The sequence below is a fragment of the Eriocheir sinensis genome, chromosome 14 (genome assembly GCF_024679095.1).
Source record: "Eriocheir sinensis breed Jianghai 21 chromosome 14, ASM2467909v1, whole genome shotgun sequence".
Classification (NCBI taxonomy): Eukaryota; Metazoa; Arthropoda; class Malacostraca; order Decapoda; family Varunidae; genus Eriocheir; species Eriocheir sinensis.
This window is the reverse complement of record NC_066522.1, coordinates 4,906,640-4,932,475: the sequence shown is the minus strand read 5'-3', so window position 1 is coordinate 4,932,475 and position 25,836 is coordinate 4,906,640. Positions and strand designations below refer to the sequence as shown.

General features: G+C 44.5%; 1 protein-coding gene across 5 annotated transcripts in view; it reads left to right on the top strand.

Moving 5' to 3' along the window:
* Positions 1–25,836, top strand: part of LOC126998352 (protein abrupt-like) — a 464,876-nt gene that overhangs the window by 297,772 nt on the left and 141,268 nt on the right. For all 5 annotated transcript variants that reach the window (XM_050859870.1, XM_050859867.1, XM_050859864.1 and 2 more), the window contains one exon: positions 8,103–8,273. The gene's annotated coding sequence lies outside the window, so the exon portion shown is untranslated. The remainder of the gene's footprint in view (positions 1–8,102; positions 8,274–25,836) is intronic.

Sequence of the window (25,836 nt, the reverse complement as noted above, 5' to 3'; positions counted from 1 at the left end):
ACACACACACACACACACACACACACACACACACACACACACACACACACACACACACACACACATAAACAGAGTCACCTGAACAGACAGATATAGATTAATGAAGACAAACCTACCAACAAACACGCACACAGAAACATAACTAACAACAAAACATAGCCTGAACAAAGAGAGGCAGACCAGTAGAGTTGTTGAAACAGCCACACACATGACCAATTCGTAGACACTTTGACAGATAAAGAGAAAACGACTAAACAGACATACTGAATAATTGATTTTTTTTTTTTTTTACAGCAGAGGAGACAGTGCAAGGGCGTAAAAAAAAATAATAATAAAAAAAACCGCTACTTACTGCTCCTGAATCGAGTAGAGTAGCCAAAAAGAGAAATAATGCTCGATGAACAAACTCCCACAGACAGTAACACGGATAGAATGACAGCTGAACAGATACACTAAATAAACTAACATAATCACACATAAACAATAGACAAGACAAGAACACGGGCAATTATATGATCAAGAGAAGACAAAACTACAAATACATTAAACATTCGACTAAACAGGCCAGTGGGTAGCAACGTTGCCAGATTGTCGTACTCAGCCTCCATGTTTGCCGATTTCCGACCCAAAAACTGCCTCCTCGACCCCAATAACTGCCTTCATATATAGTTATCGTTAAAATGGTTAATTGTATATTGGTATTTGTTTGGCAGTAGTAATGGGCATGGCTCAGAAACCGGTAAATACGAGGCTCTGAGTGCGATAATCTGGCAACGGTGATGGGTAGTACAAAGATATCCACAGACAGACAAACATATATCTGCAGACACACAAAGAAACTGATACACTTAGTTAGAGGGGGAATGACAAAGGACTGCTCTTACCCGTGCTTGCCTGACGCACTCGGAACCACTCTTAATTGTGATGAACTGCACTCATTACCACACACGTCCTGTCTCCTGCCGTCTAACCCACCTCCTGTAACCTCATTGACGCCACACTCACACCTCCATTACCTACCTTTACACCCACATAACTACATTTACAACCGCACTTACACACCCGATTGCTTTCCCTCACGCCCACTCACACGCACACTCACACCAATGATCCTTTCGCAACTATTACCAACCCTTACACCCACCTCTTAAAACCACATTAACTTTCGCTCATCGCTTCCATTCACACATACTCCCTTGCGTCATATATACTCCCACTATTAACACCCACACTTGTACAATTCCATACATACACTCGCCTCCTACACTCCCATTATCAACACACATAACCATCCTAACATCCTCTCTCCTTAAGGAAACTTCATTAACACAGTGAAAAAAAATCCTGTACTGAACCCCGCTGAGTGCCGGGGGATCAGCTACTCGGAGGGCACGGGTTCGATCCTCCGGCGCTCAGTGGTTCTCATTACAGGATTTCTCTCTCCTCATATGTGTGTGTACCAGCTTATATAGGTACACCATGTTATTCAAAGGTTTCCTCTTCTTCCTCCTTCTCCTCTTCTATGCCATTGTTTTTTCTTCGTCATCGTCCTTCTCTTCTTCCTCCTACTCCACTTCCTCCTCCTCCTTATTCTTCCCCTTCGTCATCAACCAACATCCACAGCCGTACAATTACATACACTCAACTCCTACACTTACACCTACTGCCATTGTCAACAACCATAATCAACCTAACTCAGATGTGGGTATATCAAATGAGTGAAATGACACACCCAACATCAATCAATATAAACAGCGTACACGTCATTTTTCTTAAAACAAAGGAGACAGCTACACCATCCTACACTCACACTTACTCCCATCCTCCCCTCAATCCCTGTATACCAACACCCACGGTCAACTCCTCAGCTGTGTATACCAACTAACTGGCACTCACTACCAACCAACATCCACAGAATTACACCTTGCCACACTAACCTAACCAACCAGATCTACACCAGCCTCACCCACATTAGCAACAGCCACACACACGCACACACAGACACATACCCCCCACACCTTCCCCCCAACCCCCCTGTTCTCCTCCTCCTCCTCCTCCTCCTCCTCCAGTAGCAGCACCAACCACTTCTGCTGCTTAATTAAGTTTTTGTTAATTGGAAGGGAGAAGGTCAGAGTAAGTTATTGTGTTACTGATGATGGCGTTTGTCTGTGTGTGTGTGTGTGTGTGTGTGTGTGTGTGTGTGTGTGTGTGTGTGTGTGTGTCTATTCCTGCCCGGGAGATGGGTTAATTAGCTTGGCCAGAGAAATTGTGTTATTGTTGCTTTCACTGCTGTACGTAATTGCTAGTTTCTATTATTAACCTTTGCTATTATCATTTATTTTATTAGCATTATTTTTATTACCATCATCACCATCATTATCCCTTTTTCATTTGTATCATTATTACTATCATTATTATTGTCTTTTTTTTTTTTTTTTTTACAACAAAGGAGGCAGCTCAAGGGCAACAAAAAAAGAAAACAATAATAAAAAAAGCCCGCTACTCGCTGCTCCTAAAGTAAAGCAAAAGAGGTGGCCGAAAGGAAGATCAAATACAGGAGGAGAGGTGTCCTGATACCCTCCTCTTGAAAGAGTTCAAGTCGTAGGCATGAGGAAATACAGATGAAGGAAGATTGTTCCAGAGTTTACCAGCGTGAGGGGTGAAAGAGTGAAGATGCTGGTTAACTCTTGCATAAGGGGTTTGGACAGTATAGGGATGAGCATGAGTAGAAAGTCGAGTGCAGCGTGGCCGCGGGAGGGGGGGAGGCATGCAGTTAGCAAGTTCAGAAGAGCAGTCAGCGTGAAAATATCGATAGAAGATAGAGAGGCAACATTGCGGCGGAATTTAAGAGGTAGAAGACTATCAGTATGAGGAGGAGAGCTGATGAGACGAAGAGCCTTAGCCTCCACTCTGTCCAGAAGAGCTGTGTGAGTGGAGCCCCCCCACACATGAGATGCATACTCCATACGAGGGCGGACAAGGCCCCTGTATATGGACAGCAACTGTGCAGGGGAGAAGAACTGGTGGAGACGGTACAGAACGCCCAGCCTCGAGGAAGCTGATTTAGTAAGAGATGAGATATGAAGTTTCCAGTTGAGATTTTGAGTTAAGGATAGACCGAGGATGTTTAGTGTTGAGGAAGGTGATAGCTGGGTGTTGTCAAAGAATAGGGGATAGTTGTTTGGAAGATTGTGTCGAGTGGATAGGTGGAGAAACTGTGTTTTTGAGGCGTTGAAGGACACCAGGTTCTTCTTGCCCCAATCGGAAATAATAGTAAGTCTGAGGCTAAGCGTTCTGCAGCCTCCAGCCTTGAGTCGTTAAGTTCCTGAAGGGTGGGTCTTCTATTAAAAGAAGTTGAGTAATGCAGAGTGGAATCATCGGCGTAGGAATGGATAGGACAGTTCGTTTTGGAAAGAAGATCATCAATGAACAACAGAAAAAGAGTGGGAGATAGGATAGAACCCTGTGGGACACCACTGTTAATAGATTTAGGGGAAGAACAGTGACCGTCTACCACGGCAGAAATAGAACGGTCAGAAAGGAAACTGGAGATAAAGGTACAGAGAGAAGGATAGAAACCGTAGGAGGGTAGTTTAGAAAGCAAAGATTTGTGCCAGACCCTATCAAAAGCTTTTGATATGTCCAGCGCAATAGCAAAAGTTTCACCGAAACGACTAAGAGAGGATGACCAGGAGTCAGTTAAGAAGGCTAGGAGATCACCTTAGTAGTAGTAGTAGTAGTAGTAGTAGTAGTAGTAGTAGTAGTAGTAGTGGTGGTGGTGGTGGTGGTGGTAGTAGTAGTGGTGGTGGTGGTGGTGGTATCGGTATTAGTTTTATATCATCGTCGTTACTATCGTCGTCATGATCATGCCAGCGTTATTATTATTATTATTATTATTATTATTATTATTATTACTATCGTTATTATTGTTGATTATTATTATTATTATTATTATTATTATTATTATTATTATTATTGTTGTCCTTAGTAGTAGTAGTAGTAGTAGTAGTGAAAGTGAAAGTGAGTGTTAAAAATCATCTGAGGGAACAACACAAGGTGACCCAATAGCCATGGCTATGTACGCCCTGGGTCTATCAGTCCTCCAAAATGAAATCGCGTTCGCAGAAACACGGGTGAAATGCGGATGACCTCTCAGGTGCTGGTAAAATCTCAGACTTAAAAGGGTGGTGGGACACTCTGAACACCGCCGGCCCTGAGATAGGATACATCCCTAACGCCACCAAGTCTGTTCTTATTGTCAAACCTGAACATTATGACCATGCCGCAGAAACTTTTAGAGGAAGTGGCGTCATTGTGACAAAAGACGGACAACGACACTTAGGTGCAGTGATCGGGACAGAGGTATATAAGAAGGAGTACGTGGGAGACAAAGTAGCTGAATGGGTGAAGGAAATAGAAGCTTTGTCTGCCATTGCCAAGACTGAGCCACACGCTGCCTATTCAGCGTACACCCACGGCATCCAACATCGGTGGACGTTCCTGATGCGCACCGTCCCCGGCATCAGTCCACTCCTCCGACCACTGGAAAATGCCGTCAAGAATGTATTCTTGCCGGCGTTGGTGAAATCTCATGCTTTGGGGGAGGAGGAGAGGGATATGCTAGCACTTCCCCCAAGACTGGGTGGGATGGGGATCACCAACCCTGAGAAGCTGGCAGATAAGGAGAACCAAAACTCCATCAGCCTTACCAGGTCACTCATCAACAGGATCATCGCTCAGGAGGCAGAGGGCGAGATAGACCAAACAGAAATAAGAGATATTAAAAGAAAAATCTCAGAAGAAAGGCAACAGGCCCAAAAAGACGAGCTGGACCGTCTTACACACCACCTGTCCACAGAAATGGGTAGAAAAATACACACAGCACAGGAGGCAGGCGCCTCTAACTGGCTAACGTCATTACCAATCAGAGCAAAGGGCTTCAGCCTCAACAAACAAGAATTTGTCGACGCCATTGCTCTGAGATATGGCTGGCCGATTGAGGGACTGCCTGATCTCTGTGCATGTGGATCACCAAATGATGTCACCCACACCATGACATGTAAGAAAGGAGGCTTCGTCTGTATTCGACGCGATGAAGTGAGGGATCTGACAGCCAGCATGCTCGGGGAGGTATGCCAAGACGTCACTACCGAGCCGGCACTGCTTCCCCTGGACGGCGGACACCTTCGGTACAGGACAGCCAGAACCTCACAGGAGGCACGGGTTGATGTAAGTGCCCGCGGATTCTGGGTGCGCGGACAGCGGGCGTTCATGGACATCCGCATATTCGACCCGATGGCTGCCTGTCACCGTGAGCTGCCCCTGCAAGCCGCCCACCACAGGAACGAGCAGGAGAAGACAAGGGCATACGGTGAAAGAATCCAACATGTGGATCACGGCAGCTTCACCCCCCTCGTCTTCACCACATACGGCGGGATGGGTCCCAGGGCCCAATGCTTCTACGCACGCCTCGCGGAACTAATCTCAGAAAAGAAGCATCAGCCAAGGAGTCACGTTATTGCCTGGATGAGGTGTCGCCTCTCGTTCTCCCTGCTCAGGTCGGCCATCCTATGTCTCAGGGGCACCAGACACTCTGGCCCAAAAGCCACCAACATCTCCAATATGGACTATGAAGCCACAGTGGTGGAGAGTGACATTAGGGTGGGTCGGAAGTGACTTGAGTAGGGAAGGAAAGGGGGATCTAGACGTAATAGATGATAGGTGATTTAGTGTCAGGTAGTATTAGTGATATGGTTGGATGCCACAGTCATTAGCGAACAGAGTTGGGGCTAATGACCTCCAAGCTATGGAGCCCTCCATGATTATGTGTCGGGAAAATAAACATGGGTGGAGGTATCATTTATGTAGTAGTAGTAGTAGTAGTAGTAGTAGTAGTAGTAGCAGTATTATTATTATTATTAGTAGTAGTAGTAGTAGTAGTATATTACTATTATCTTCATCATCGTCCTTCGCCACCGCCTCCGCCAGTAGACTATTCACGGTTTCCTCATCATATTTCATCACATTTCAGGGCTTTCTTATCTCCCAGCGCGGGCGGGTGAGCGTGAGGGGCGGCTAAGAGCGTCGAGACACTCTTTTATTTGCTTTCAGAGGCGCGTCTATTGTTTTCTCTGTAAAGGGGCGAGGAGGCTGCGGCTGCGGCTGTGTGTGTGTGTTGGGGGGCTGCGGCGAGTTGCGCTGCTGGCAAGGTAACGATGGCTGGCTGGCTGGCTGGCCTCTGGTGGACTGTGCTGTGGGGTGGTATAGCCTAGAGGTGGTAGCGGTAGCGAAGAAGAGAGTGGAGGAGGACGGGAATGACGACAGTAAGGTTTATAAAGGAGACGAGGAGGATTACGAAGAAGAGAGAGAAGAAAAAAAAGTTATAGAAGAAGAAGACGAGAATTAGGACGAGAAAGAAGGAAAAGTAAAAGAGAAGGAGGAGGCCGAGGACGAGGGAGAAGGAAAAGAAGTAGGAAAAAGGTAATGAAGAGCAGGAGGAGGCGGAAGGGGAATTATAAGAAAACAAAAGTATAGATGAGGAGGAAGAGGAGGAGGGGAAGGGGAAGAAAAAGAAAACAGTATTGAAGAAGAGTAGGAGGAAAAGGACGACGACGAAGAGAAAAAAGATAGAAGAGGAGGAGGAGGAGAAAACTTAGAACAACATAAGTAATTAGGAGGAGCAGAATAAGGCTTGAAGTGGGGACAGGACAGGACAGAAGAGGAGAACGACGACGAAGCAAAAAAAAATAGAGAGGAGGAGGAGGAGATGGAGGAAGAGGATGAAGAAAATTTAAAATAACACGTAAGTAAGCAGGAGGAGGAGCAGAATAAGGTTGTGAAGGAGAGACGGGACAGGATAAAGGAGGAGAAGGACGACCAATACTAAAGAAAGGTATGGAAGAGGAGGAGGAAAAAGACGACCAATACTAAAGAAAGGTATGGAAGAGGAGGAGGAAAAAGACGACCAATACTAAAGAAAGGTATAGAAGAGGAAAAGGAGAAGGACGACCAATACTAAAGAAAGGTATAGAAGAGGAGGAGGAGAAGGACGACCAATACTAAAGAAAGGTATAGAAGAGGAGGAGGAGAAGGACGACCAATACTAAAGAAAGGTATAGAAGAGGAGGAGGAGAAGGACGACCAATACTAAAGAAAGGTATAGAAGAGGAGGAGGAGAAGGACGACCAATACTAAAGAAAGGTATAGAAGAGGAGGAGGAGAAGGACGACAAATACTAAAGAAAGGTATAGTAGAGGAAGAGGAGAAGGACGACCAATGCTAAAGAAAGGTATAGAAGGAGAGGAAGAGAAGGAGAAGAGGAAAACTAAGAAGGGAGCGTGTAAGCAGGAGGAGCAGAATAAGGTGGTTAAGGGAGAACAGAATATGACGGGGCAAAGAAGGAGAAGGACGAAAAATACGAAACAAAGGTATAAAAGAGGAGGAGGAGGAAGAGGAAAACTTAAAATAACATATATGGAGGGGCAGAATATGGTGGTAAAGGGAGGAGAGGACAGGGCGGGACAAAGGAGGAGGTTATGGATTGGGAAAGTTTCGTCGTTAATGATTGGCCGAGGTTAGCATTGTTATTAATCGTGCGGCCGACGGGGCAATGCAAACTAAAGCTGCTTCGCTCCTCTCGTCGCCGCGCAGCGTTACCAGACAGACAGACACACACGCGGCGGTGGTCTGCGTGCTGGCCGACCTCCGCCGCTTGATTGCACCTGTTTTTTTCCTTTTATTTTATTCAATATTTTATTAAAGCCGCAGAGTAATTATGTAGATGGTGTTCATATTGGAAAAAGAGGTCAAGGATTTAAGATACTGTGCTTTTTTATTCCTCTCAAAATAAATGAATATACAGATACTCTTCCAACCGTATTGAATGTCAGCTTTAATGCATTTTTGTTTTTCATATATGCCCCAAAAACTAACGAGCACTGGCCTGCAACGGATATTCCACTTTACTCTTAAGCTTGCAAACAACCATTCCATCTAGCGTGCTCCCGTTCCCTCGAGAATAACAAGTACCACTGTGTCCAAAAGGTGAAATTGTCGCTTGTTAACCGCAAACCTTATACAACTTTTTCATTTCCTCCTTGCAGCCGCTGCTCGTGGGGGTCGTGGAGCGCCGCTGAGTACCGAGTCACCGCCGCGTCATCGCTGAGTCTCCGCGTCCTCTGAGTCCCGCTGAATGAGGAGCAAGTGATGTTTACCAACCGCCGGAGGCTCCCCAGGGCCAGACGACGGGGTTCCCACACTCCTCGTTTCCTCAGGTAAGAAGTGTGTCCCCGCCGGCAGTCGCTGGCAACTTATTGCCTCATTCTAAAGGGGCCTCGTGCAAACAACTCCTTAACTCCTGCCTCGTCCGGTAGCGCGAGACAGGAATGATGGATGTTACTCAAGTTTACTGCATAGGGAGAGGACCAGTGGCTGGGGAAAGGTCAGATAGTGGAAGATACGGCTCCAAATTGGTGTTCGAAAAATATTGAAGGAATAAAACATCAATAATGACCCGATAAAGCGAACAGTTCGTACTTCTGTCGATGTAGCAACCAAAGACGACCGTATGCCACAAAATAATGGCATAGCTGGCGCTGAAAATATAGCGTGTGTTCGTGTCTTATAAGTTACGCATTCGTTATCAAATATATTTAAAAATAAAATTGCAAGTCTCCTATGAATCCCTTCAAACCAGGCTGCAGCCTCGAGACTGGCCGGCACTTTGATCTCAGACAAAGGAAAGTTCATTCCCTGACATCCTTGTCCTCGTCTTGCTCACCGAGTGTAGTTCAACGGTGAGTTACGACCACTCTTGGACTTAAAAGTGTAAAGAATATCCGTGAAGACGAGAAGCGAGCAGAGAGCTTGCGAGGAGCATTTTCTGACGAGAAGAGAGTAATTCCCGGAGACGCCTCGACGCAGCTTCCTTTGAGACGGTCCCCGAGAGGATTAAAGGACAGGCTTGGGGGCGACGGGCGTACTGCAAAGGAGGTATTACTCGCCTCATTACCTGCCTGCCTGTTTTGAGACGAGGCTTGGCGAGGTTATTATCCCCTCATCGCGCGGGCCCATAAAGACGCTCATGAGTTGGACACATAATTAGAAGGCCTTGGGGGATTATGTGTGCGTCTTATTGTCTAATTGCTTTACATATCTTTACGAGCGGCGTCAGTGTCTGGTTTATGGTTACACGGCTCCTAAAAGCTAACGGCGGGGATTATTTCTTGAAGTGCGTGTTACCGCCGCTATCAAGTCCGTCTTTTCGGGACCTTTACCCTCCGCTGGATCGCAGCGTTTCAAACCAGAACACAGAACACACCGACTCACAGCCTTGCACAGTTTACATCCACTAGGTCATTGAGAAAGTCCTAAAGGAGGAAGGATAGAAAAATGTGTTGAGAATTCATTGTAAAGAGTTGAATACATTAAAAAAATGCAGAAGAGTTTTCGCATATTTGAAGTCAGTGCCCCCCCCCCCCCATTTCCTCTTCGAACTCGCAGACTAATAAGATGCAAAAAATTCCACGGGTGTAATTTCGAAGCCTTTGCGCTTTAAATTCATCTTTAAAATGTGGGAGAGAAAAAAACGAATACTCGAAGCAAAAAACTTTACTTCTACTTGAGAAAAAAAAAAAAAAATCCTAAGAGGCTGCAATAAACTTAGGAATAAAACTTTCGCTAAAAAAATCGAACTGAAACTTAGCGCTAGACAAAAAAAATATATATATAACAAAAAAGAAAAATCGTGAATCATTGATCTCAGAAAACGTAGAATAACGCCAAAAAGCCGGGACCAGTTGAAGCGAACGCCGTCACTTCCAGACTGGGCGAGGAATAACACATACGGGCGTGGGTGAAGGACATGCCTCCGCGCTACATTAAAAGGATGAAACGTGCTACTCTTCCTTGTCTCTCCGTCAATAATGAGGAGGGTGGAGGAGGGTGCCCGTAGCCGCCCAGAATCTCCTCAATAAATCGAGCCGCCGGGGGGGAGAACAATGGCGACGAAAATGTTACGCGATCCGGAGTCGATGTCGAGGCAAATTCACTAATGAGGCAACGTAGAGGGGCACGAGGGGGGGAGGCGGGGGAGGGGGGACAAACACACGTAACAGTGTTTCGTAGTGATTCGAATAACAAGATTGATTTTATTATTATTATTTTTTTTTTAAATATTGCTCAACAGCGTAATGTAGTCATCCTCCAATCGGAACTGTGTGTGTGTGTGTGTGTGTGTGTGTGTGTGTGTGTGTGTGTGTGTGTGTGTCTCTCTCTCTCTCTCTCTCTCTCTCTCTCTCTCTCTCTCTCTCTCTCTCTCTCTCTCTCTCTCTCTCTCTCTCTCTCTCTCTCTCTCTCTCTCTCTCTCTCTCTCTCTCTCTCTCGTGTGGCTTGGCGTCCTAACCCAGCAACTGCACTTATCGTTATTGCCTTAAGGCCTCCATACACGCTACTCGAAGTGGGGAGGAGAAAAATGCCCTCGCTACACGCCGCTACATGGGCCTCGCAATTAGTATACGTACATGGCGGCCGTTCGCGGAAATGTGTGTGTCCGGCGCGTGCACGGTGCTAATTGTGTCATTCCCCGGAAAATTCACGCGCAGTCACCGCCGCGCGCGAGGGTCTTGTTGGAGAGCGTCGCGATGTGGCTTGGGTGGCTTGGTTTGGTTTGACTTGGATTAATTTGCTTTGGTTTGGTTTGTTTCGCTTTGGTTTGGCTTGGCTTGGCTTGGTTTGATTCGGCCGGGTAAGGCGAGGTGAGGAAGGGCGCGGCAGGGCGGGGTGTGCAAGGGTATGAGCTTGGGCGTGGTGGTGGTTGTTGTGGTGGTAGTCGTTTTCTCTGTTAGCGCCGCCATCTGTGTGTGTGTGTGTGTGTGTGTGTGTGTGTGTGTGTGTGTGTGTGTTGCGGGGATGAGAAGACGATGGAGTGTTTTTCTTCTTTCGGCGGCGGTGATGAGGGTGACTTAAAGGCGAAGAGCGCTCTGTCTGCCGGTGAGAGAGAGAGAGAGAGAGAGAGAGAGAGAGAGAGAGAGAGAGAGAGAGAGAGAGAGAGAGAGAGAGAGAGAGAGAGAGAGAGAGAGAGAGAGACAAATAGACAGGAAGAAAAAGTAGATAGTAATAATAATAGTAATAATGATAGTAATAATATATATTAATAATAATAATGAAAATAATAATGCCAATTCTGCAAACCTAATTCCAACGTTGTTATGCCGATATAATGCAAGTCCACACCCAATTCTGACATTATACTGAGAAAAATGCGTCTGAACCTCAAGAGTAAATAAATTCAGAGTTTAGTCGGCACACACACAGCGCGCGGTGCACAAGCTTCAGGGTATAGCCAGGCGCTTAATTAAGAGCCTTTGACGGGCAGGACAAGGCCTCGGCGTGCGAAATAACCGATGTGCCGAGAGCAATGTTGGGCATACTCTCAAACATTTCGGCGCCCAAGCACACATTTATAACAAGACTTTCGTGGGAACTTGGGGCATTTCCAGGGGTAGTTTTATGACCCCGGTGGTAATTTAACCGTTCTTCTGTACCGTGAACCTAAAACACACTCATTAGAACCGGATTCATCTCCTTTTCGGCCTTTGGTAATAGTTGACGTGAGAGATGGAAGCGTCTCGGAATACCGACCCGAGTGTTCTTGCTGAGGCTGCACGCGGTGAGGCTTTTACTCCTTGTTTATGGCGACGCTTCATTTACTTTGACGAGGCCTTACCGTGCGAAGTGAACAAGCCTGCTAAGTACATTGTGTAGTTCTGCTGACTTTACACGCGGGAGAGTTGTTATTTCTTCTTCATGGCGACACAGAATTCACCAGCCTTTCTGTAAGCGACTTAGAGACACCGTTGCCAGTTATCGTACTCAGAGCCTCGTATTTACCGGTTTCTGATCCACAGCTATTGCCAAAAAACACCAATAATTAACCATTTTAACGGTAACTATATACGAAGGCAGTTTTGGTGTTGGAAATCGGCAAACATAAGAGGCTGAGTACGACAATCTGGCACCGTTGCTTAGAGAGTGTGAATTTCTCGGGTTGTTATTTGTTGTTGATGGCGGCTTTTAATTCATCCTCCGTTCTGTGAGTGACTATGGGAATGTCTTTTCTCGGGTTGTTACTTCTTGCTCATGGCGAATTTTCAGCTCACCCTCCTTTCTATGAGCAACTTAGAGAGTGTGAATTTCTCGGGTTGTTATTTGTTGTTGATGGCGGCTTTTAATTCACCCTCCGTTCTGTGAGTGACTATTGGAATGTCTTTTCTCGGGTTGTTACTTCTTGCTCATGGCGAATTTTCAGCTCACCCTCCTTTCTATGAGCAACTTAGAGAGTGTGAATTTCTCGGGTTGTTATTTCTTGTTGATGGCGGCTTTTAATTCACCCTCCGTTCTGTGAGTGACTATGGGAATGTGTTTTCTCGGGTTGTTATTTCTTGTTCATGGCGACATTTCAATTTACCCTCCTTTCTGTGAGCGACTTAGAGAGTGTGAATTTCTCGGGTTGTTATTTCTTGTTGATGGCGGCTTTTAATTCATCCTCTGTTCTTTAAACGACTATGGGAATGTTTTTTCTCGGGTTGTTACTTCTTGCTCATGGCGAATTTTCAGCTCACCCTCCTTTCTGTGAGCGACTTAGGGAATGTGTTATTTTTTCCTCCTCCCCAAAGAGTAAGGAAGTGCCGCCAAGTCGAGTGTCGCGTGCCAACAAAAGGCTGGCAGAGGGAAGGACCCAGACACTCTAGAACCGGAATTGATCCTCGCCTTGCTGCTTCTTCCTCTATTCACTTTAGGATAACAAGTTGGCAGTATTCTTTTATTATGTTTTGCCGCCCATATAGTAAAAAAAAGAGTATCCTCGTCTTTCGGCATTTTCCTTTTCTGTTTTTTCATTTGATTTTTTTTTAGGTTTGTGTTTCTCATTTTTAGAGGGGAATAAGTTGCAGGCATTTTTTTTTTTTTTCCTCCCTTACCGTAGAAAAAACAAGTTGTCCCCGTTTTTTGGCATTTTCTTTTTATTTTATTTTTATTTTTTAGGTTTATATTTCTCATTTTTAGAGGGGGATAAGTTGCAAGCATTCTTTTTTCTTTTTCTTTTTCTTTTTCTTTTTTTTTTTTTTGCCTCCCTTTCCGTAGAAAAAAAAGTTGTCCCCGTTTTTTGGCATCTTAATTGTTTTTTTTTCTTTTTTATAGAGGGGAACAAGTTGCGAGCATCCTTTTTTTATTTCTTGTTTTTTCCTCCCTTACCGTAGAAAGAAAAAAAAAGTTGTCCCCGTTTTTTTGGCATTTTCATTTTCATTTTTTAGGTTATATTTCTTATTTTTAGAGGGGGATAAGTTGCAAGCATTCTTTTTTTTTTTTTTTTTGCCTCCCTTACCGTAGAAAAAAAGTCGTCCCCGTTTTTGGGCATCATTTTTTTTTTTTTTTATAGAGGGGAACAAGTTCCGAGCATTCTTTTATTTTATTTTACCTTCCATACCGTGAAAAGAATATCCTCACCTCTCGTCATCTTCCTCTATTCACTCTTTTTTGGTGGGAAGGAACAAGTTGAGAGGACTTTTATTTTCTTTTGCTTCCCACACTGTAAAAAAAAAAACACCATCCTCATCTTTCGGCATCTTCCTTTATTCACTTTTTTTTTGCGGGGGGAGGGAGGAACAAGTTGCGAGCTCTTTTATATTCATTTGCTTCCCATACCGCAAAAAAAAAAAAAAAAAAAACACCATCCTCATCTTTCGGCATCTTCCTCTATTCACTTTTTTTGGGGGGGAGGAACAATTTGTGAGCTCTTTTATTTATATTTTCTTTTGCTTCCCATACCGCAAAAAAAAACATCCTCATCTTTCGTTCTCTTCCCCTATTCACCTTTATTTTTTATTTATTTTTTGGGGGGAGGAACAATTTGCGAGCTTTTATTTTCTTTTGCTACCCATACCGTGAAAAGAATATCCTCACCCTTCGTCATTTTCCTCTATTCACTCTTTTTTTGGTGGGAAGGAACAGGTTGCGAGCACTTTTATTTTATTTTGCATCCCACACCGCAAAAAAAAGAACACCATCCTCATCTTTCGTCATCTTCCTCTATTCACTTTTTTTTTGGGGGGAGGAACAATTTGCGACCTCTTTTATTTTTATTTTCTTTTGCTTCCCATACCGCAAAAAAAACATCATCTTTCGTCCTCTTCCCCTATTCACTTTTTTTTTGGGGTGGGTGGGAGGGGGAAGGAACAATTTGCGAGCTTTTATTTTCTTTTGCTACCCATACCGTGAAAAGAATATCCTCACCCTTCGTTATTTTCCTCTATTCACTCTTTTTTTGGTGGGAAGGAACAGGTTGCGAGCACTTTTATTTTCTTTTACTTCCATACCGCAAAAAAAATTATCCTCATCTTTTGGCATCTTCCTCTAGTCACTTTTTTTATATTGAGAGGAACAAGTTGCAAGCATTCTTTTAGTTTGTTTCATCTCCCATACCGTAAAAGAAGTATCCTCGTCTTTCTACATCTTCCTCTTCATTTCATTTTTATATTGAGCTAAACAAGTTGCGAACATATATTTTTTTTATTTGCCTCCTATGCCGCAATAAAAAAATATAAAAAATAAACTATCGTCGTCATTCTACATATTCCTCCATTCACTTTTTCAAGGGGATCAAGTAGCGAGCATTGTTGTTCCGTTTTGTTTTGTTTTGTTGGGCTTTCCATGCCGTAAAAAAAAAACACCATCCTCATCTTTCGGCATCTTCCTCAATTCACTTTTTTGGGGAAGGGACAAGTTGCGAGCATTCATTTATTATATTTTCCCTTCCATACCTTACAAATATTTTCCTCATCTTTCTGCACTGTCGTCTTATTTTTTAATTTTTTTTTATTGAGGGGAACGAGATAGAAGCATTCTTTTATTTTGTTTGCCTCTTCATTTTTTTTTTATTTTTATGAGGGGAACAAGTTCCGAGCCTTCTTTTAATTTGTTTTGACTCCTACATCGTAAACAAAAAAGCAGTGGTGTTCCGTCAAGTTAATAAGATGCGCAGGGACGGGCGGGAACGAGCGGGGCGCGGGTCCGGCCATAACACGAGGTCGTTAAGAGCAGAGGCGCCGGAAGAATGGGAGTTACGTTTTACAGCCGTTCCGAAGTAGGCGTATAAATCGAAGTTAAAAATCAGGATGAAGAGTTAAAGTAGGAGGATTAAGAGGAGGAGGCCAACATTCACCACTCAAGACCAGGCACTTGAAAAGAATTAGAATCTTAACGACCTCACGGTGTATGACTTAAAGATTTAAGATCCGTAAACTTTGTACACCGCCATTAGAGGGATGAGGGATGTTTTATTATACTTTTTTTTTACTAAGGGTATCACCAGAAGCTTTCTCTCGGTCTCGGGGAAATTTTTGTCTTCTGCTGTCGTGCCATGAAGTATAATGAATAAAAGAATATGGAAATGGAAACATCATTATTCTCTTCTCTCGAGTAAATAAGAGAAATGGCGCATGTCGTTCTTTCGTGCAGATAAAAAAAGGAAAATAATTTAGGAGAAAAAATATAATTAGATAATGTAATAAAACAATGCGACGCATCCCGTAAAATAAAGCAAGACAAAAAACATAACGAACAGCACTATTATATAAACATACGTTTTTTTTACAGTAAAAGAAACAGCTGAAAGGCAAAAAAAAAAAAAAGATAATAATAATGAGAGAAAAACGGACCGCAAAACTGCCACCATAAATAGTTTAGAAGAGTGGACAGAAGAGAGGCGTCTCGATACTCGATACTTCGTTGTTTCATGAAAATAGTAAAAAAGATAAAAACGTTGGAAAAATAATAACAATGTAAAAAAAAATTAACATTGCGGGAGACAGCTCAAGGGCATAAAACAAAAAGTCAACAAAAAAGTCCATTAGCCGCTGCTCCATTAAACGCAAACAGAATAAGATGCAAAAAGAGAGGTCAATTTCAGAAGAGGTGTCTTGACACTCCTCTCTTGAAAGAGGTCAAGTCATAGGCAGGATGAAATACAGACAAAGCAAGGCTGTTCCAGAGTTTACCAGCGGAAGGGATAAAAGATTGAAGGTTCTGGTTAACTCTTGCATAAGGGATTTGGACAGTATAGGGGTGAGCAAGAGTGGAAAGTCGAGTGCAGTTGGGTCGCTGGAGGGGGGGGGACATGCAGTTAGCAAGTTCAGAAGAGCAGTCAGCATGAAAGTATCGGTAGAAGATAGAAAGAGATGCAACACTGCTGCAGAAGTAAAAGGTAAGAGACTGTCAGTAAGAGGAGAGGAGTTAATGAGACGAAGAGCCTTAGACTCCACTCTGTCCAAGAGAGCTGTGCGTGTGGAGCCCACCCACAAGTGAGATGCACACTCCATTCGAGGAGGGACAAGGCCCTTGTATATGAACAGCATCTGTGCGGGGGAGAAGAACTGGCGGAGACGAAACAGAACGCCTGACCTCGAGGAAGCTGATTTAGTAAGAGAGGAGATAAGAAGTTTCCAGTTAAGAGTCTGAGGTAAGGATGGACGGAGAATGTTTAGTGTAGAAGGTGACAGCTGAGTGTTCTCGAAGAATAGGGGATAGGTGTTTGGAAGATTGTGTCGAGTTGATAGGTGGAGAAATTGAGTTTTTGAGGCGTTGAAGAACACCAGGTTTCTTCTGCCCCAGTCAGAAATGATAGCAAGGTCTGAGGTTAAGCGTTCTGTAGCCGCCAGTTTGGAGTCTTGTAATTTCTATTGGGATAAATAAGCAATATATAACAACAGTAATAAGCAGCAGTATATATTAGGGTCATAGAAAACACTACAAAGACCGACAAGGTATACACAGATGTGCGCGCGCAGGCCCTTACAGACTGGCCCGGCCCCGTGTAGCCGTGTATAGGCAGGTGATGTATGAGGGAGGCGGCCGCGTGAGGGATGTGTGGCTAATGACTTGCCGGACGGTGCAGGTGACAAAAGGGGGAAGAGGAGGAGGAGGGGAGGCCTGTGAAAAGTGGTTGGAAGGAGGAGCAGGGAGAAAGGAGAAAGGATGAAGGATAGCTGGACCAGGATGAAAAGGAGGAGGAGGAAGAGGGGGGAACGAGGCATATGAAGAATGAGAAGAAAAGAAGATGAATGGTGGAAGGAGGTAGCGGGAGGTTCATGTGAGAGAAGAAAGACTGCGAGGACTGGAACAGGGAGGAGGGAAGAGAGGATGAAGGCGAAACTACATGCGAGGAATAAATATGCAAGGAATACGGAGGAGGAGGGAGAACCGAGAGGAGAGAAGAGTATAAGAGCATGTGTTAGTGGAGCGAGGATGAGTAGACAAACACGGCAGATGAAAAAGGGGAGAGGAGACAGGGGGAGAGAAGAACGGGAGAAGGGACCGAGGGACGGGAGAAAGAAAAGCACAGAAGAAGAAAGCCAGCGAAGAAAGGAAATGGAAAGTAAACGAAGAGAGGTCGTGAGAGGTGGACGGGGAGAGAGAGAGAGAGAGAGAGAGAGAGAGAGAGAGAGAGAGAGAGAGAGAGAGAGAGAGAGTTGGTGTGCGTGGGTTTTTTACTTTACATAATACCACATAAACTTTTGATAAGCTACGGGAACAGACAGATATAGCCCAAAGAGAGGGAGAGGGAAAATGTGAGTATAAACAGAGAGTGCAGCGTCAGCGGAGAAAGAGAGAGAGAAAAGAAAGATGGGAAGAATAAACAGGAGGAGGACAGAAGCGAAAGAAAACATGGCCGAGGCTCGAAAGGGCAAGGGGAGGGGAATGACGGGGGAAGGAGAACCAAGAATAAAAGAAAATAGAGAAGGAAGCAAAAGATATGTGGGAAAATAAAGTGAATGGGATGTGCAATTCAGGGCCATAAAAGGGGGAGAGAAAAAGGATAACAAAGGGAGACGGTCCGAGAGAGGGTAAATAAAATAAGTGTGGAGGAAAATGGATATAGAGAAAAAGAGAAGAAGCACAGAAGGAGGAGGGCGAAGACGAGGCCGAGGACGAGGGGGACGAAGAGGAGGAAGAGTCTGATCGAGAAAATGAAATGACGACCAGTGGACAAGATTGGCTGTCAGACACGAAGAACAAAAAAAGGAACAAGAAAAGTATAAAAATCCAGATAGATAAAAAAAAAGGGAATTACATATAGAGAAAAAGAAAACGCTAACGAGAGATAAGATAAAGAATAAGTGATTAGAAAAAAAATATAAAGATCCAGAGACAAAAAAGCGAAAATGAATATCGAGAAAGAAGAAAACGTTGACGAGAGATAAGATAAAGAATAAGTGACTGGAAATAAACATAAAGATCCAGAGAGATAGAAAAAGCGAAAATGAATATAGAGAAAGAAGAAAACGTTGACGAGAGATAAGATAAAGAATAAGTGACAAGCTAAAACAAAAACGACATTGGATGAACAAAAAAGGAGCTACAAGAAAATATGAAGACCAGGAAAAATAGATAAGGGAACATCAAGAGAGAGAGAGAGAGAGAGAGAGAGAGAGAGAGAGAGAGAGAGAGAGAGGGAGAGACGCTGAGGTAATAAGAGAAAAAGAAGAGAAGGGACCGGAATGAGGAATATACTGCAATGTGTCGAGGAAATTGGAAGAAAACGAGGAAAAAGAAAACGGAGATGAGGCGTATCGGAGGAGCTGGATAAGAAGAGGGAGGAGGAGAGTGCCAGTGAGAGAGAGAGAGAGAGAGAGAGAGAGAGAGAGAGAGAGAGAGAGAGAGAGAGGGGTAATAAGAACAAGAGCCCCGGAATGGAATAGAGAAAGAGAAAGGTAACACTCAAGGAAAATGGAAACGGAGATGGAACCACGGATAGCCATACAGAGAGAGAGAGAGAGAGAGAGAGAGAGAGAGAGAGAGAGAGAGAGAGAGAGAGAGAGAGAGAGAGAGAGGTGTAGGCCCCAGGGAAGGAAAGTGGGCCAAGAACACTTTGTGTGTTAAACATTGTTGGCTTGGGAGCTTTTGCACGCGCACACACGCACACACTTTTTAGCCTCCTCCTTCTCCTCCTCCCCCTCCTTCTCCTCCTTCTCCTCCTCCTCCTCCTCCTCCTCCTCCTTGAATCCTTATAATTCCCTGTCTTTCCACGCACACCCTTTATTATCTTTTTTTTTCCTCTCGAGCTCTCTTCATCATCCTGGTTTTGTGTTTGCGTCATTTTCAGGATTGCAGAGCTTTTTTTTAGTTTTATTTATGATGTATTTTTGAGAGAGAGAGAGAGAGAGAGAGAGAGAGAGAGAGAGAGAGAGAGAGAGAGAGAGAGAGAGAGAGAGAGAGAGAGAGAGAGAGAGAGAGAGAGAGAGAGAGAGAGAGAGAGAGAGACAGAGAGAGAGAGAGAGAGAGAGAGAGAGAGAGAGAGAGAGAGAGAGAGAGAGAGAGAGAGAGAGAGAGAGAGAGAGAGAGAGAGAGAGAGAGAGAGAGAGAGAGAGAGAGAGAGAGAGAGAGCAGAGCAGAGCAGCACGAATCGAGAGAGAGAAAGGGAGAAGGAGAAATAAATCCCAACACGGAGAAAGAGAGAAAAGGGGAGAGAAAGATAGAGAGTGAGAGAGAAAGAGACAATTCATTACACGTTTTTCACCTTCACTGAATTATGCACCAATTATTAACACAGGGGGATGTAATTTGAGGGCTGATCGCGGCCATAACTTTGTCGTGATAATAGTGTAGTTGGTGGTGGCGGCGGCGGTGGTGGTGGTGGTAATGGCGATAGTAGTAGTAGCGGCGGCGGTGGTGGTGGTGGTCGGTGGTGGTGGTGTTGGTTCCCCTCAGAAATAAGGTGTGTGCTCTAAACAGACTCAGCGCGCCCCTTGAACGCATTACCTGCAGCCCATTAAAGCAAAGAGGCCAGACAGGTAATTAAAATGAAGTAAAATATTGTCTGGGCCGGTCCGGTGGGTGAGAAATGGACGAGGGGGGGGGGAAGAGGAGGAGGAGGAGGAGGAGGAGGTGGTGGAGGCAGAGAAAAATGGTTAGAAATATAGAAGAAGGTGTTTTAGCGTGTGTGTGTGTGTGTGTGTGTGTGTGTGTGTGTGTGTGTTACCGCCGGTTAGTGGACAAGCAGAGTGTTAATGTTCTCGTTTCTTGGATGTTAATGCTCTTACTGTTAGTGTTGTTACCGATCTTGTTGTTGCTGCTGCTGCTATTGCTGTTGGTGGTAGTGAAAATAGCAGTAGTGGAAACGTTGTTGTTGTTGGTGGTGATTAATGAATGCTGTTATGGTTGTAGAGGTAGAGGTAGTGGTGATGGTGGTGATGGTGGTGTGTGGTTAATATAGTGGTGAGGGGAGTGGTGCAAGGGGATGAAAATGATAGTGGTGTTGAGAATAAAGCTGAAGTTAGTGGTGGTGGTGGTGGTGGTGGTGATAGTGGGAAATAAGGTGTTAGTGGTGACATTGGTGATACTCTCAGGCGGTGGGTGTCGGTGGTGATACTCCTGGGGGTGGTGGAGGGGTTTAGAAGTGATGGCAGTGGTGGTGAGAATGATAGTAATAGAGTTGTCGTGGTGGTGGTAATATTTTTACATTATTTACTGTCCCGGGTAACTGATGTTGATGAGATTGCATGCATTTCCCGTAACCGTATCATCTAATTATGGAGGCACCACCGGCACCATCAGCATCAGCGGCAACCGTATTATAGTAGTAGTGGTAGTAGTAGTAGTAGTAGTAGTAGTAGTAGTAGTAGTAGTAGTAGTAGTAGTAGTAGTAGTAGTAGTAGTAGTAGTAGTAGTAGTTTTCGTTGTAGTGGTAGTAGTAAAAATTATGATAAGGAGGGTATAGTAGTAGTAGTAGCAGTAGTAGTGGTGGTGGTGGTAGTGATAGAAGTAATAGTAGTAGTAGCAGCAGTAGTTGTAGTTGTTGTTGCTGTTATTGTAATTGTTATAATGGCAGTGGTTGTAGTAGAAGCAAGAATGGTCTCATTAGGAGGAGCATTAGTAACAGAAGTTGGAATTACAATATACTATAGCAGCGGCAGCGGCGGCGGAGGCAGTCTGCCCTTGCCTCAGCCAGGGTCGGGGGTGGTGGTTGCAGCAGCAGTGGGAGCAGTAATAGCAGCAGTAGGCAAGGCTGGGGACAGACGTATTGGGGCCGCAGAGTTATGAATGGTTTCCGGCTCCCTTAATTCAGAGACATTGGCCGCCACGCTCCCCGCCAGGCTCGTAACGGCTCTCCGCGCTAGTGTTGCAGCACTAACAAATGCCCCTAACACCCGCCACCCCCTTCCTCTCAGCCCTGATCGTTAATAGTAGAAGTCGTAGCAGAAGTTGTCGTCTTTGTCATTGTAGTAGTAATAGTAGTAGTAGCAGCAGCAGCAGAAGTAATAATGATAGTAGTGATGATAATGAGAGTAGTAAAGTGTACCGTCATCCTACTATTGAAACGGCTTTTGGTGAATGAAGGAACATAGACTCTGGGCCAGAACATGGAAAAGTGAATTCAACACATTTCTTGGAATTACATGACCCAACAGCAGGCCAGAATTGTGTGTGTGTGTGTGTGTGTGTGTGTGTGTGTGTGTGTGTGTGTGTGTGTGTGTGTGTGTGTGTGTGTTTGTGTGTGTGGGGGTGGGGGTGGGTGAGTGGGTGGGTGAGTGTGTACGCTTCTACCTTCTCCCTCTCTAAGTCTAGCTCCCTCTCTCCTCCTCTCCCTTTTACCATCACCAAAACGTCAGCCAGGCATCCGGCTATTTCCCTTTCTCCATCAATCTCGGAAAAGAGGGAGAGAGGAAATAGGGAACTCCACCAACTAACTAAGTCGTTATCTGCAGAGCTACACCGCCCCCTCCACCTCCGCCTCCGCCTCCTCCTCCTCCTCCTCCTCCTCCTCGACCTCCTCTACAGGTAAATATGGCATTATTAAACTCGAGCGAAGCGTTAGGGGAAAAGTTATCATAAACCTCCTTCCTGTTTCCAATTAGAGCGCGTGTGTTTTACGAGCGGGTGGTGTATGGACCAATCAGAAACACCCCCACCGGTGCTGCCAGCATGTGATTGGTCGTTGAGCACCGCCAGCTGCCCGCCCCCAGGTGACCCGAGGCGCCGGCAGCTGGTCCGCGCCCAGGGCCAAGGGGGCAGACAGCGTTTGTATTAGAGGGGAAAGGCTGAAGGAGAAAGGGGGGGCGGGGAACGGGGAACGGGGAAGAGGTAGCGCGAAGGAAGGGAGAAGAAAAGAGCAGATAGCGTTTGTATTAGAGGAGAAAGGCAGAAAGCAAGAAGGAGAAGGAAGGGAGGAAGGGACAAGGAAAGGAAAGTGGTTAAGGAGGGAAGGTGGAAGAAGGGATGGAGGGAGGAGGGGTGGCAGGAAGAAAGGGAGAGGAAAAGGAAAGTGGTGGAGGAAGGGAGAAAAAAAGGAAAATTGTTGGAGGAAAGGAAGGAAAGGAAAATGGTAGAGGAAGTGGTGGAGGCTGGGGAGGTGGCGGGAAGGGGGGGGAGAAGGAAAGGAAAGTGGTGGAGGAAGGGGTAGAGGTGGCGCAAATAGAGAGGAGGAAAGGAGAGTGATGGAGAAGGGAAGGTGAAGGTAGGGGCGAAAGGGAAGGAAGGGAAAGTGTGGTTGAGGTGGGACGATGGGTGAAAGAAGGAAGGAAGGAAGGAAAAAGGTTGAATTGTAAGAAGAGTGATGGTGTGTGAGAGAGAGAGAGAGAGAGAGAGAGAGAGAGAGAGAGAGAGAGAGAGAGAGAGAGAGAGAGAGAGAGAGAGAGAGAGAGAGAGAGAGAGAGAGAACTTTGACAGAGTGACAGATAGATAGACGGTGAATGGATGGGAGTCAGAAAAGGTATAAAATTTTGACAGAAGCAGACTAACTCACTGACAGACAGAGAGGCAGACAAACACAATAACTGACTGACTGACTGACTGACTGATAGGGACGGACGTGTGGAAAAGACGACTCGCGTGAAGGAGAAACAAATATACGTAAAAGGAATTCAAGAGGAAGGAAAAAGAACGCAGCAAGAAAGGAAAATGGAATTCAATGAAGAAATACGAGGGGAAAAAATAATAAAAGCAGCGCGAGTTTTTTTTTCTAAAGCTCCCTCCTCTCATATCCTTGTCTCTTCCCCTCCTCCCTTCCTCCCTCCCTTCCTTCCTTCCTTCCTTCCTTCCTTCCTCCCCTCCCACCTCTTCCCTCTCTTCCTCCTTCCTCCATCCTGCCGTGGTTTTTCTGCAATCATTCCTCCCTACCTTTTCTCTTTTTTTTCTTATTTTTTCAAACTATATTTTTTTCTCTCCTAACGCTATTCATCATTTTATTTTATTTTTCAACGCGGACGTCTGCACCTTCCACCTTTGCTCCTCTCTTCCCTATCCATTTCTAACTTTCTTCCTTGCATCTCCCATTTTCTCTTTCTCCCTCTCCTAAATTCTTATCCTCCTTCCTTACCTATTGTCTCCTTTCACTCCTCTCTCCCACCCCATCATCTTTTTTGCTTCATTCCTTTCAGCCTTTGCTTGTCACATCTCTTTCCTATTTTCTTTTTGGTCCCACCTTCAATCACCTTTACACAATCTCTCGCTCTCTTTCTATCATCTTTCTTTGATTTCGCCCTTCCTCTCTTCCCCTGCATCCATACTTTATCATTCTTTCCTTTCGTCTTGTGGCCATCCATTTTTCCATCAGTCCTTCCATCTCCCCCTTCCTTCCCGCCTTCTCTCCTTCTGGAATTCATGTGTTTTATACTTCTCTCACTTTTCTTCTTTTCTGTTTCTCTTCTTTTATTCTTTATTCTTTTCTTTCTTTCCAGCCTTCCTTTTCTTCCTTTCATCCGTTCTTCCTTCCCTTCCTTCCTTCCTTCCTTCCTTCTCTCCATCCTTCTTCTGTTCCCACCGTATTGCCACGTCCTCAGTTCGCCAAAACCTTTATTCACAATGGCTTCTTAGATCGCTGCGTTGCCTCCTTCCTCATGCGATTCCCCAAACACCCACCCCCTCAACACCCTCCCAACACCCAACACCTAACACCCACTCTCTCCCCCACCCACCCCACCACTCGTCGCCCGCACGCCACATATTCCTTCCCGACACACCTGCGTTGTCCGTCGTGTTTCCATGCAAGTTTCAAGCCGTTTCTTGTTTATGATGCATCTTCACGGAGTCAGTGCGGAGTTTTCCCCAAGTTCTAGTCGCGCCTTGTTGGAATCTGGAGCCGTTTCGAGAGAGCCGTACATAGAGAAGTAGCTTGGAGAGAGTGCACATAAAAAAGGTCGTTTGCATCAGTATAAAAGTGTGTCTTATGCCTTTAACTACTGACTGAGGTATGAGAAGTCGCTTTAAAACAATGGCAAAGTATATTTTTATCGTGTGTGGTGGTCTTTGCTGCCCTAGTGACTGAATGTGGGTGTCTGAGGTGCTAAATACCGCCCAATTGCCACGTGACCGCCCTGAAAGAGTTAACCAAAGTCTTGTTGAGGTATTAGCTTGATTAAGACCTGACCTGACGATCCAGACGCTAGCATCCTCGTGTTTCTCCTTTTACTGTTAGCTCCATTCTCTCAGTCTTCAGCTTTCTATCTATATCAACCTATATTTTTGTATCCATCTATCTATCTATCTGTCTTTCCATCTATCCGTGTAGTTGACAAATAGTAAAATCAATAGTCATTCTCTCCTCTTCTATTTGTTTTCGCGAGCGTGGATCAGCCGTATTCTCTGGAGCTGTTATAACGCCAGCGCTGCAATTGTTTGGCACATATTTATCCATGTATTATGCAAACTGAGTAAAGAGAATTAAGCGAGAAAAAAGACGGCCGAATAAAATATAAATGGAAAAATATTTGTTCGTCGCTGAATTATTCACATATTTAATTTAGGAGAATAAAGGCCAGTGAGAGAGAGAGAGAGAGAGAGAGAGAGAGAGAGAGAGAGAGAGAGAGAGAGAGAGAGAGAGAGAGAGAGAGAGAGAGAGAGAGAGAGAGAGAGAGAGCAGGTGAAGGCTAACTGGCATGATTCTCGTTAAAATAGAAAAAGAACCGGTATGATTATTTAGTAAATTAAACAATATAAAAATGCTGTTTTTATCGTATTTACAGACAGATTGATGTATCTTCATTAATGTTATTCATATGAGTGTTGCTGTCATGCAGAGTCAAGGTTTTAAGAAATTGAATTAATTGTATTGGAGATTGAATATTAGAAGAAAAAAATCAGTGTCAGGAAGGTGATTAAGTTTTGACAAAGGCTATAATTAAACAGACGCTCATAATGCATATTGAGAGGGAAAAAAAAAACTCGATTAATGGAAAATATCTCCTCCCGGATGTCACAAAGCTCAGGATTTATCGCACGATCGCGGCGCAGAAAGACGAACTGTTGTGATGATGAAAGGGGGAAAGCTGAACCGGACCACAGTGTATGAAAAAATGCTAAACCAGACCACAGTGTATGGAAAAGAGAAAGCTTAGATAAGATCACCGTGTATGAAGCAAAGTCTAAAGCAGATCACATTGTATGAAAAAGTGGAAGCTAAACCAGGATAGTGTCTAAAAAAAGGCCAAAGAAATGTATGAAAATGAAAGCTAAACAAGATCAAAGTATATAAAAATGATCAATCGAATCACAATATAAAAAAAATGAGAAAGCTAAACCAGATCATGGTGTATGAAAAAAGCTAAAACGGATCAGTATGAAAAAGAGGAAGCTAAACTAGACCAATGGACAAATGAAAGGCTAAATCAGATAACAGTTTATGAAAAATAAGAAAGCTAAACCAGATCACAATGGATAAAATAAAAAGCTAAACCAGATAACTGTACGAAAAAAAGCTAAAACCGATCCGTGTATGAAAAAGAGAAAGCTAAACAGGATCACAGTGTATGAAGAAGAGAAAGCTAACCCATATTACTATGAAAAGCT